General features: G+C 43.9%; 1 long non-coding RNA gene across 1 annotated transcript; it reads left to right on the forward strand.

Annotated features, from left to right (window-relative positions):
• The first annotated feature begins 56 nt into the window (after positions 1-56).
• LOC111946003 (uncharacterized) lies at positions 57-2478 on the forward strand. Its single transcript, XR_002871908.2, has 5 exons — positions 57-178; positions 338-486; positions 1009-1126; positions 1637-1753; positions 1889-2478. It is a non-coding gene; the product is annotated as an uncharacterized LOC111946003 (long non-coding RNA).
• Positions 2479-12267: the final 9789 nt, after the last annotated feature.

The following is a 12267-nucleotide window of genomic DNA, read 5'->3' on the forward strand; positions in this document are numbered from 1 at the left end:
TGCCGCCTCCCTTTTCCCAGGCATCATGGGAAAAAGAGGCGGGCCCAATCAGGGCTATATTAAGCCCCGGGTGTGCTAAGGGGCATTATTCCCTCCTGGGGAATCAGCTGGGATAAAGAGCTTGTCTCTCATTTCAATGAAGAGCCCCTTTCAGTTTACGTCAGCCAGCTCTTAGCAGGTATCTTTTGGGCATTTGAAGCAGCAGAGGTTTTAAAGACACCTTGAAGAAAAGAGTTTTGAACACAGGGAGTATTTAAGTTCATGATTTTTGGGTTGGGGGTTCAGGGGTAATAAGATGCTTTCATAATGACTCTTCCTGTTTTTTTTTTTTTTTTAGGAGGATTGTAATTTCCTGAAGTTCTAGGTCACATCAAGTGCAATACTTCAGATTCTCTCAGCAGATTCATTGTAACACAAAAGGGAACTGCCTCCACAGTAGCTTTCCTTACACAAAATTGGTCTCCCGCACAGATTTGCTTTGGACAGGTAAGTCAAGGGCCGTGATTGCAGAGAGGATCCAAGCAAGGCGGTGGGTGTGGATTCACACTGGTTAGGGGTTTTGAGTGAGCTTTGGGGATGGGGAGGTTCTAGAAATGGCCCCTTAGGCCACATTGAGGGAAAGCCCTCACTTTGGCTCGCAATGCTGAGGCGGGCAGGGCAGAGCAGTCCCAGGGTGAGTTGTCACTTGTCTATTGTGACTTCTGTGCATCTTGTGTAGTATGTCTCTTGCCTAAGCCCTCCCAGGGGCTTATCAGAAACCCAGGGGTCATTCCAATCATCTCCCATCTATGCATTCTGTGGCCTGGCGCCGACACCAGCGAAGGTTCGATTTGGGAGCTTGGACACGCATCGCAATCGCATCTCTCTTTAGAAGCATCCAATTGGATGTCTTTTTAGGTCTTGTTCTGAGCTGCGTCGACAGCTATATGCAGCAATGTTTCTTTACAGTGGATAAGGACTTATTATTCTTTGGCAGAGCCATGGTTACATTTTCCTTTTTCTTTTTAGTTTCCATGACAAAAGGCAGAGCTGAAGTTCGTAACTGGCTGCACCGAAACCAGTGTGGGGGATGTCTTGATGTCCACATCCTATAGAGGACATGTTTTGTCAGATCATTTTACAAAAGGTAAGGGTCATGGGTGGAGGTTGGGAGCCCAGGAAAAGCCTTTATAATCACTGGAGGCAATTTGAAATTAGTTTAGAGGTCAGGGCTGCAGTGGGATGGGCCCCTCTGAAGTCAAGGGAGAGGGTTTCTTTTCAAGCTCCCCAGGCCTTTTGCAGGGCAGGGCCGTTTCAGGCCATCTCCTCATTGTCATGTATTTTACGTTGTCGGCCATCTCAGCCTCTCAATGTCATTGTGGGCTTTATCGTCGAGGAAGCTGCCTTTGCATCTGCCATTGCCATGTTCACCTGGCAGACATTGCCTGCACCTGGTTGAACTGTGCTTGCCTTTGTAAATGTATAGGCTTAGAGCTGGCCTGCCCTGGCACATAGTTTACAGTTAGAAAAGTGGAAGTTTAACATTTTCTACCTGTTCTACCTATGAGGTTTTGTGTAGAAAATGTGTGGGCCTAGAGGGCGGCTGAGTCCTAGCTACCATAAAATCCCTCAATGACCACCTTGTGCTGTCTTGCAGGTCTCCAATGCCTATTTTTTGAGAATCTACCAATCGATGTTGAGCAGCAGCAGTGAGAAGATATCTTGGCAAACTTTGTTCAGCACAGGGTTTCCAAATAAGGGTTGTGGTCACTGTGTAAGTTAGAGTCTCTTGCTGTGTGTGAGAGCGTGTCTGTCTGTGGGAGTTGGTCTGTCCCGGTCTGCTCGCGTATGACTGTGAGTGTGTGGGTTGACTGCTTCTAATATTGTGTGTATGTCTTTTGCTTTTCAGGTCTTGAAAGTCACTTTTAAATTTAGAATAAAAAAAACCCAGCCGGGGGTGGTTTCCCCCCCAGCTGAGGTTTTTTCCTAGGTCCTGGCAGGTCTGCGAGGTGACTTTCATTGCCAAAGTTAGGGCACGGCCCAGCCCCGACCGGGGTTTTCATCAGGCAGGCCAATTTTGAGGCTCCCGGGAACCACGTTCCTGATGACTGCTGACAGCAGGGTTATAACGGAGTGGTTGAGAGGAGAGTGAAGGTGAGTCGGTGTGCAAGCTGAAGCCGGCTTCTGTGGCAAATGACTATTGGGTTTTCTGTGTGCTCCTTCTGGTTTGGGATAGCAGTAATAATAAAACAGCATGTATTGAACTTTTCAGAAATACAGAAATGGTTATATTAGGTTGATATGTATTTGGCATGTACTGTTCTGTATTTGCATTTGCTGCCTTGTTTCTCTGTATTAGCCTGTATGTGAATTAGGGGTTTTTCAGTGTGTACATGAATTGTATTATATTGTATAGCATTTGCATTGCTATCCAGTCTATATGTGTTTTGCTGTAGTGTAAATAAATTTATGCAATAAAGGTGAATAAACCCTAATAAAGATGATCGACCCTGGCTCTTTTGTTTTTGTTGTGGTTGAGTCATTATTTTCATTCTATTTCTTGCTGTTCTTCTCACTTTGCTTTTCAATCTCTTTCTAACTTTATTTATGTCTGTCACATTCTGTAGGTCTGTGTCACTGTTGCTCATCACATTTTTCTGTTTCTCTTCTCTCCAGCTCTAACTCTCTTTTCTGTCTGAGTTAGAGAGAAGAGAAATAGAGCTGGAATGAAAAGAAATTCACTATTTTTTTTCCAGTCTAAGTCTACTTCCTTTCCCTCAACCTCTGAGTTGACAGAAAGCAAATGGAGTTGATTTCTTTCCATTGTCCCTCTATTTTGTTTCACTCCCACTCTTTTCTCTCTCACTCAGAGGGAAACGAAACAGAAATAAGAGTTTATTTTGTTCCACTGTCCCTCTCTTTCTTTTCCTTCTAACTCTGTTGCCTTTCCCTCTAACCCTGAGAACTTAGAGTTTATTTCCTTTCCCTCTGAGTTACAGAAAAGAAACAGAGGGAGAAAGAAATAAACTCTATTACTTTTCACTCTCTCTGAGTGAAAAGAAAGAGTTATAGTTTGAGTTACAGAAAAAAGAAATGGAGTTCAAGTTTGAGTTTATAAATCAATACCATTTACTCCCCAGGAGCCTGAAACCTCCTACTGCTGCACTGGACATTCAATAATAATATATATATAAAATTATTATTATTGAATTTTGTACCATAGAAGAACTCTGTATACCCATGCACACCTGCACTACACCATACTGACATACCAACCCCTATATAGAACCACCCTACCACCACCTAATACACCACTTACTCTCTAAACACTCCCACTGATGATGTCACACGGCTGCCTTGTTTACAGAAATCACATTACTGAAATTTTTAATAAAATATACACGAATAAAAAAACCCAAAATGTTTATTAACACAAGAACCCACATATCCCCGGACCATGCCACGTGAAAAAACTCGTCCTGCAAATGCACAATGAATAAAAAATGCAGCCGATCATGCAAGTGCCATGCCGCCACTGGCAAAAACCCTAGGCATGGGCGCTGCCATATTGACCGGAAACATGTCACGGCAGCCATGGTAACCCCCCTCACATCTCATCCGTGCATGCCCAACGCCATTGGGTCCAGTAAACAAAGCACGCAACCACCCCTGAATGCCGCACCATGTGGAGGCGACTAAACGCGCAGAAATGCTGTGTTGTCACGCGGTATTTCTGTGCGTTTTGTTGCCTTCGCACGGTGCCGCGTTTCAAAACCACAAAAAAGCACGGCGCTCTCTATACATGGAAATACATGGGTGCTGCCATTTTTAACCAGAAATACATGAGTGCTGCCATTTCTAACCGGGAATATATGGGTGCGACCATATTTTAGGGTTGGGGGTTAGGGGTTAGGTTTAGGGGGTTAGGGTTAGGCTCACTGGGACACACTCAAGCACTCCTGGGCATTCCTGGGCACTCCTGTACTCTCCTGGGCACCTCTGGGCACACACGAACACATCTGGGCACTTCTGGGCACACATGGGCCAACCTGAGTGCATTAGGGACCATTAGAGCACACCTTGGAACATGTGGGTCTATCTGGGCCTTCCTCTGCATACCTGTGCACACCAAGGCACAGCTGAGCACACCTGAGCCCATCTGGCCATACCTGGGCTCTCCTGGGCACATCTGAAAATACCAGGGGTCACCTGAACACTATCAGGTGCACCTGGGAAGACCCCAGCACACCTGGCCACAGCTGCGCACTCCTGGGCTCTCCTGGGCACCTCTGGACACACCAGAGCACACCTGGGCACACCTGGGACCACCGTGGTACAGCTGGGCACAGCTGGGCTCCACTGGGCACTCCCAGGTATGCCTGGACATACCCATGCACACCTGGGCACTCCTGGGCACACCTCAGACCATCTTGGCACACCTGGCCAAATCTCAGCACATCTGGGCCCACATGGGCTCACCTGGGCAGACTGAGGCACACCTGGGCATACCTGCAAACACACATGGGCACACCTCAGACCCCCTTGGCACACCTGGACACATCTGGGCCAACATGGGCACACCTGGGCATACATGGGCACACCTGGGCAGGCGTAAGCACACCTGGGAACTCCTGGGCACACCTGGGACCACCACGGTACCCCTGAGCACAGCTGGGCTCCACTGGGCAATTGCAGGTACGCCTGGACATACCCATGCACACCTGGGCTCTCCTGGGCACACCTGGGACCACCTTGGCACCCCTGGCCAAATCTCACAACATCTGGGCCTACGTCGGCTCACCTGGGCACACCCAAGCACACCTGGGCATATCTGGGAAGTCCTGGGCACACTTTGGACCACTGTGGTACACCTGGGCATATCTGGGCACATCTGGGCACACCTGGGCCCACCTTGGAACTCCTAAGCACACCTGGGTACCTCCCGGCACACCTGGGCACACATGGGAACTCCGAAGGACTCCTAAACTTGCCTGGGCACATGTGGACCAACATGGGCACATCTGGGCCAACATGGGCACACCTGGGCCAACCTGGGCACACCTAAGCACACCTAGGCGTACATGGGCACACCTGGACATACCCAAGCACACCTGGGCACACCTGGGAAGTCCTGGGCACACCTGGGACCACCACGGTACCCCTGAGCACAGCTGGGCATAGCTGGGCTCCACTGGGCACTCCCAGGTACACCTGGAGATACCCATGCACACCTGGGTACTCCAGGGCACACCTGGGACCACCTTGGAACCCCTGGCCAAATCTCAGTGCATATGGGCCCACATGGGTTCACCTGAGAGCACCCAAGCACACCTGGGCATACCTGGGAACTCCTGGGCACACCTCAGACCCCCTTGGCACATCTGGGCTTACATGGGCCCATCTGTAAATTGGGCCTGTCTCTGATGTGATGTCACAGAGAGAAGCATAATTGATCTGTGATTGCTGTGGTGTCACCGAGAGGTGTAAATTAGATTTGCCACTGCAGTGATGTCACAGAGAGGAAAAAATTGAGACTGCCACAGCACTTCTGTCAAAGAGAGGTGTAGATTGGGCCTGTCACTGCTGTGATATCACAGAGAGGGGAAAACTGGGGCTGTCACTGCTGCGGTGTTACAAAAGGAAAGAATTTGAAGCTATCATGACTGTGATATCACAGAGAGGGGAAAACTGAGGCAGCCACTACTGTGGCGTCACAGAGACGTGTAAATTAGAGTTGTCACTGCTGTGATGTCACAGGGAGGCGAAAATTGGGCCTGTCTCTGATGTGATGTCACAGAGAGGCATAATAGATCTGTGAGTGCTGTGGTGTCACCGAGAAGCGTAAATTAGAGTTGTCACTGCAGTGATGTCATGGAGAGCAGGAACTGGGTGCCTCATTGGTGTGATGTCAGAGAGAGGGGAAAACCTGAGGCTGCCACTACACTGGTGTCACAGAGAGGCATAAATTGGGCCTGTCATGGCTGTGATGTCGCAGAGAGGGGAAAACTGGGGCTGTCACTGCTGTGGTGTTACATGAAGGCCGAAATTAAGGCTGCCATGGCTGTGATGTCACAGAGAGAGGAAACCTGAGTCTGTCACTGCTGTGGTGTCACAGAGAACGTTACACAGGTGCTATGACTTGTCTGTTGCCACACAGGGAATGGAATTGGGGTTTTTAGAGCTGTGATATCACAGAGAGTCTTAAATTGGTACTGTCATGACTGTGATGTCACAGGGGAATAATGCATCTGTCACCACTGTGGTGTCACAGAGAGGCATCAATTGGACTTGTCACTGCAGTGATCTCAGAGAGAGAAGAAAACTGAGGCTGTCACTGCTGTGGCCTATCAGAGGGGATGAATTCAGACTTGTCTTTGATGTTATGTCACGGAGAGGAGAAAACTGGCACTGTCACTGCTGTAGTATTACAGATAGGTGTAAATTTGGCTTGTTCCATCTGTGGTGTGACAGAAAGGGTGAAATTTGGCCTGTCAGTGCTGTGATGTCATCATGGGTGGAAAGTGCGTGTTTCACTGCTGTGCTGTCACAGGCAGGCGTAAATTGGGCTTCCCACTGCTGTGATGTCACAGAGAGGGGAAAACTGGGGCTATCACGGCTGTGGAGTCTCAGAGAAAGTATCACAGGTGTTATGACTTGTCTGTTGCCACAAAGGGAATGGAATGTGGGTTGTAAGGGCTGTGGTATCACAGAGAGTCTTAAATAGGTTCTGTCTCTTCTGTGATGTCACAGAGAGAGGAATAATGCGTCTGTCACCGCTGTGGTGTTACATCGGGGCTGAAATGAAGGCTGCCATGTCTGTGATGTCACTGATAGAGGAAACCTGAGTCTGTCACTGCTGTGATGTCATAGAGAGGGGAAAACTTGAGACTGCCACTGCACTGGTGTCACATAGAGGCCTAAATTGGACCTGTCATGGCTTTGATGTCACAGAGAGGGGAAAACTGGAGTGATCACTATTGTGCAGTCATAGAGAAAGTAACACAGGTGCTAAGACTTGTCTATTGCCACAAAGGGAATGGAATTGGGGTTGTTAGGGCTGTTGTATCACAGAGTCTTGAATTGGTTCTGTCATGACTGTGATGTCACAGAGAGGGGAATAATGCGTCTGTCACCACTGTGGTGTCACAGAGAGACGTAAATTAGAGTTGTCACTGCAGTACTGTCACAGAGACCTTGAACTGGGTCCCTCATTGGTGTGATGTCACAGAGAGGGGAATACTGAGGCTGCCGCTGCTCTGGTGTCACAGAGAGGTGTAGATTGGGCCTGTCACTGCTCTGATGTCACAGAGAGGAGAATAATGGATCTGTCACCGCTGTGGTGTTACATCGGGGCTGAAATTAATGCTGCCATTGCTGTGATGTCACAGATAGAGGAAACCTGAGTCTGTCACTGCTGCGATGTCACAGAGAGGGGAAACCGGGGCTGTCACTGCCGAGGTGTTGCAAAGGGGATGAATTTGATTCTGTCACTGCTGTGGTGTCACAGAGAGTGGAAAACTGGAGTGATCACTTTTGTGCAGTCACAGAGGAAGTTACACAGGTGCCATGACTTGTCTGTTGCTACACAAGGAATGGAATTGGGGTTGTTAGGGCTGTGGTATCAGAGAATTCTTAAATTGGATCTGTCATGACTGGGATGTCACAGAGGGGAATAATGCATCTGTCACCACTGTGGTGTCACAGAGAGGCGTCAATTGGACTTGTCTCTGCAGTGATCTCAGAGAGAGAAGAAACCTGAGTCTGTCACTGCTGTGGTGTCACAGAATTTTGTGGAATTTCTCTAGAATTTTGTGGGATATTGAGGAGATTTTGTGGAAGTTACTAGAATTTTGTGGGATTTCGAAAAGACTTGAAGAATTTTGAGGAATTTTTCTTAGATTTTGTGGGAATTGGAGATTTGGTAGGATATTTCTGGAATTTGGTAGGGTTTTGAGAAGATTTGGGGAATGTTGTGGGATTTTCCTTGAATGTTGAGGATTTCTCTTGAATATGGTGGGATTTGGAGGAGACTTGATGACTTTTGTGGGATTTTTCTTGAATTTTGTGGAGATGTGTGGACATTTTGTGGGATGTTTCAGGAATTTTGTGGGATATTGAGAAGATTCAAGGAATTTTGAGGGATTTTTCTGGAATTTTGTGAGGCTTCTCAAAAATTTTGAGGGATTTTGAGGAAATTAAGGTATTTTGTGGGATTTTTCCGGAATTCGGTAATGTTTTGAGAAGATTTAGGGAATTTTGTGGGATTTTTTCTGGAATATTCTCAGGCTTCTCAAGAATTTTGTATGAATTTAAGGAGATTTTGTGGGATGGTGCTGGAATTTTTGTGGGATATTGAGAAGATTTAGGGAATTTTGTGGGATTTTTCTGGAATTGTGCAGGGCTTTTCAAAAATTTTGAGGGATTTTTCTTGAATTTTGTAGAAATTTATGGAGATTTTGTGGAATGTTTCTGGAACTTTGTTGGATATTGAGGAGATTTACGGAATTTTGTGGGATTTTTCTTACATTTTGTGGACATTTGTGGTGATCTTGTGGTATGTTTCAGGAATTTGGTAGGGTTTTGAGAAGACTGAGGGAATTCTGTGGGATTTTTCTGGAATTTTGTGGTTCTTTTCAAGAAGTTAGTGGGATATTGAGGAGATTTTGTGGGATGTTATGGAATTTTGGGGGATTTTTTGGGGTATTTTTCAGGAATTTTGCGGGGCTTTTCAAGAATTTTGTGGGATGTTGAGGAGATTTCGTACGATGTTTCGGGAATTCGGTAATGTTTTGAGAAGATTTAGGGAATTTTGAGGGATTTTTCTTGAATTTTGTGGACATTTGGGGACATTTTGTGGAATGGTGCTGGAATTTGGTAGGGTTTTGAGAAAATTGAGAGACATTTGTGGGATTTTTCTCGTATTTTGTGGAATTTCTCTAGAATTTTGTGGGATATTGAGGAGATTTTGTGGAAGTTACTGGAATTTTGTGGGATTTGGAGGAGACTTGAAGAATTTTGAGGAATTTTTCTTAGATTTTGTGGGAATTGGAGATTTCATAGGATGTTTCTGGAATTTGGTGGCATATTAAAGAGATTTGGGGAATTTTGAGGGATTTTTCTGAAATTTTGTGGACATTAGTGGAGATTTTGTGGGATGTTGACGGAATTTGGTTGGGTTTTGAGAAAATTTAGGGAATGTTGTGGGATTTTTCTTGAATTTAGTGGAATTTCTCTGGAATTTTGTGGGATATTGAGGACACTTGAAGGATTTTGAGGAATTTTTCTTGAATTTTGTGGTAATCTGTGGTAACTTTGTGAGATGTTCCAGTAATTTCTTTGGTTTTTGAGAAGATTTCGGGAATTTTGTGGGATTTTTTCTGGAATTTTCTCAGGCTTTTCAAGAATTTTTTGGGTGTTTGAGGAGGAGATTTTTGTGGGATCTTTCTGGATTTTTGTGGGATTTTTTTGGGATTTGGAGGAGACTTGAAGAATTTTGTGGATTTTTTCCTAAGATTTTGTGGGAATTGGAGATTTGATAGGATGTTTCTGGAATTTGGTAGGGTTTTGAGAAGATTTGGGGAATTTTGTGGGATTTTTCTTGAATGTTGAGGATTTCTCTTGAATTTGGTGTGATTTAGAGGAGACTTGACGACTTTTGTGGGATTTTTCTTGAATTTAGTGGAGATGTGTGGACATTTTGTGGGATGTTTCTGGAATTTTGTGGGGCTTTTCAAGAATTTTGAGGGATTTTGAGGAAATTAAGGTATTTTGTGGGATGTTTCCAGAATTTGGTAGGGTTTTGAGAAGACTGAGGGAATTTTGTGGGATTTTTCTTGAATTTTGTGGACATTTGTGGACATTCTGTGCGATGATGCTGGAATTTCTTCGGGTTTTGAGAAGATTTAGGGAATTTTGTGGGATTTTTTCTGGCATATTCTAAGGCTTTTCAAGAATTTTGTGGTAATTTAAGGAGATTTTGTGGGATGTTTCTAGAATTTGGAGAAATTTTTCTGAAATTTTGTGGGAATTTTGTAGACGTTTTGTGGGATGGTGCAGGAATTTTGTGGGATATTGAGGACACTTGAATGATTTTGAGGAATTTTTCTTGAATTTTGTGGAAATCTGTGGTGGTTTTGTGGGATGTTCCAGTAATTTCTTTGGTTTTTGAGAAGATTTCAGGAATTTTGTGGGATTTTTTCTGGAATAGTCTCAGGCTTTTCAAGAATTTTGTGGGAGTTTGAGGAGGAGATTTTTGTGGGATCTTTCTGGATTTTTGTGGGATTTTAGTGGGATTTGGAGGAGACTTGAAGAATTTGGAGGAATTTTTCTTAGATTTTGTGGGAATTGGAGATTTGGTAGGATGTTTCTGGAATTTGGTAGGGTTTTGAGAAGATTTGGGGAATGTTGTGGGATTTTCCTTGAATGTTGAGGATTTCTCTTGAATTTGGTGTGATTTGGAGGAGACTTGATGACTTTTGTGGGATTTTTCTTGAATTTTGTGGAGATTTGTAGACATTTTGTGGGATTTTTCTTTAATTTTGTGAGATATTGAGGAGATTTTGGGGGATGTTTCTAAAATTTTGTGGGATTTTTTGAGATTTTTTGGAATTTTGCTTAGATTTTGTGGGAATTGGAGATTTTTTCAGATGTTTCAGCAATTGGATCAAGTTTTCAGAAGATTTAGGGAATTTTGCGGGATTTTTCTTGAATTTTGTGGAAATTTGTGGAGATTTTGTTGGATGTTGCTGGAATTTTGTGGGATAGTGATGAGATTTAGTGAAGTTTGTGGGATTTTTCTGGAATTTTTGTGGAAATTTGTATTGATTTTGTGGGAGGTTTCGGAAATTTTGTGGGATATTGAGGTGATTTAGGGAACTTTGAGGGATTTTTCGGGAATTTTCTGGGGCTTTTCAAGAATTTTGTGGGATTTTTCTTGAATTTGGTGGACATTTTTGAACATTTTGTGGGATGTTGTGTGGAAGCTAAGGCCCAGCGCTCAGAAGATGTCGGGATGTGACAGGAAGATAGTAACCCCCCCTCCTCCCCACAGTATGGTAAGGCCCCCTGCAATTAGCCAATAGCACCTGGCTGTGATGAAAGCAGATAGGAGTAACACAGTGACCCTCGGTTATAAAATGTCAAATTCTCCAGCAATAAACGCCATTCTGGCAACCTTCACATTGGTGTCATGGGTATTGGACCAAGTGGCCAAAGATGCTGGCCACCGTGCTGTTCCTTGAACCAGGGTGTCTGCCTTGCTTAAAAGATGACAAATATCCCACAAAATACCAGAAACATCGCACAAAATCTACACAAATTTCCTCAAAATTCAAGAAAAATCCCACAAAATTCCCCAAATCTTCTCAAAACCCTACCAAATTCCTGAAACATCCAACAAAATCTCCAATTCCCACAAAATCTAAGAAAAATTCCTCAAAATTCTTCAAGTCTCTTCAAAATCCACAAAAATCACACAAAAGTCCCATAAAATTCCAGAAACATCCCACAAAATCTCCTCAGTATCCCACAAAATTCCAGATAAATTCCACAAAATTCCAATATAATCCCAAAAAATTTACTAAATCACCTCAATATCCCACGAAATTTCAGAAACATCCAACAAAATCTCAACAAATTTCCGCAAAATTCAAGAAAAATCTCACAAAATTCCCTAAATCTTCTCAAAACCCAACCAAATTCCTGCAACATCTCACAAAATCTCCACCAATTCCCACAAAATCTAAGAAAAATTCCTCAAAATTCTTTAAGTCTCTTCCAAATCCCTCAAAATTCAAGAGAAATCCTCAAAATTCCAGGAAAATGCCACAAAATTCCCTAAATCTCCTCAATATCCCACAAAATTCCACAAACATCCCACAAAATGTTCAAAAATTTCCACAAAATTCAAAAAAAGCCCCACACAATTCCAGAAAAATCTCACAAAATTTTTTACATTTTCTCAAAACTTTACAAAAGTCAGGAAACGTCCCACAAAGTCTTTACAAATTAACACAAAATCTAAGAAAAATACCTCAAAATTCTTCAACTCTTTTCAAAATCCCATAAAATTCCAGAAAATTCCAAAACATTCCATAAAATTCCACAAAATTCCAGCAAAATCCCAAAAATTACAGAGAAATAAAAAAATATCCCTAAATCTTCTCAAAACCCTTCAAAGTTCCAGCAACATCCCACCAAATCTCCACAAATGTCCACAAAATTCAAGAAAAATCCCACAAAATTCCCCAAATCTTCTTAAAACCCTACCAAATTCCAGAAACATGCCAC

Source organism: Cyanistes caeruleus, chromosome 13 (genome assembly GCF_971803275.1).
Source record: "Cyanistes caeruleus chromosome 13, bCyaCae1.hap1.1, whole genome shotgun sequence".
Classification (NCBI taxonomy): domain Eukaryota; kingdom Metazoa; phylum Chordata; class Aves; order Passeriformes; family Paridae; genus Cyanistes; species Cyanistes caeruleus.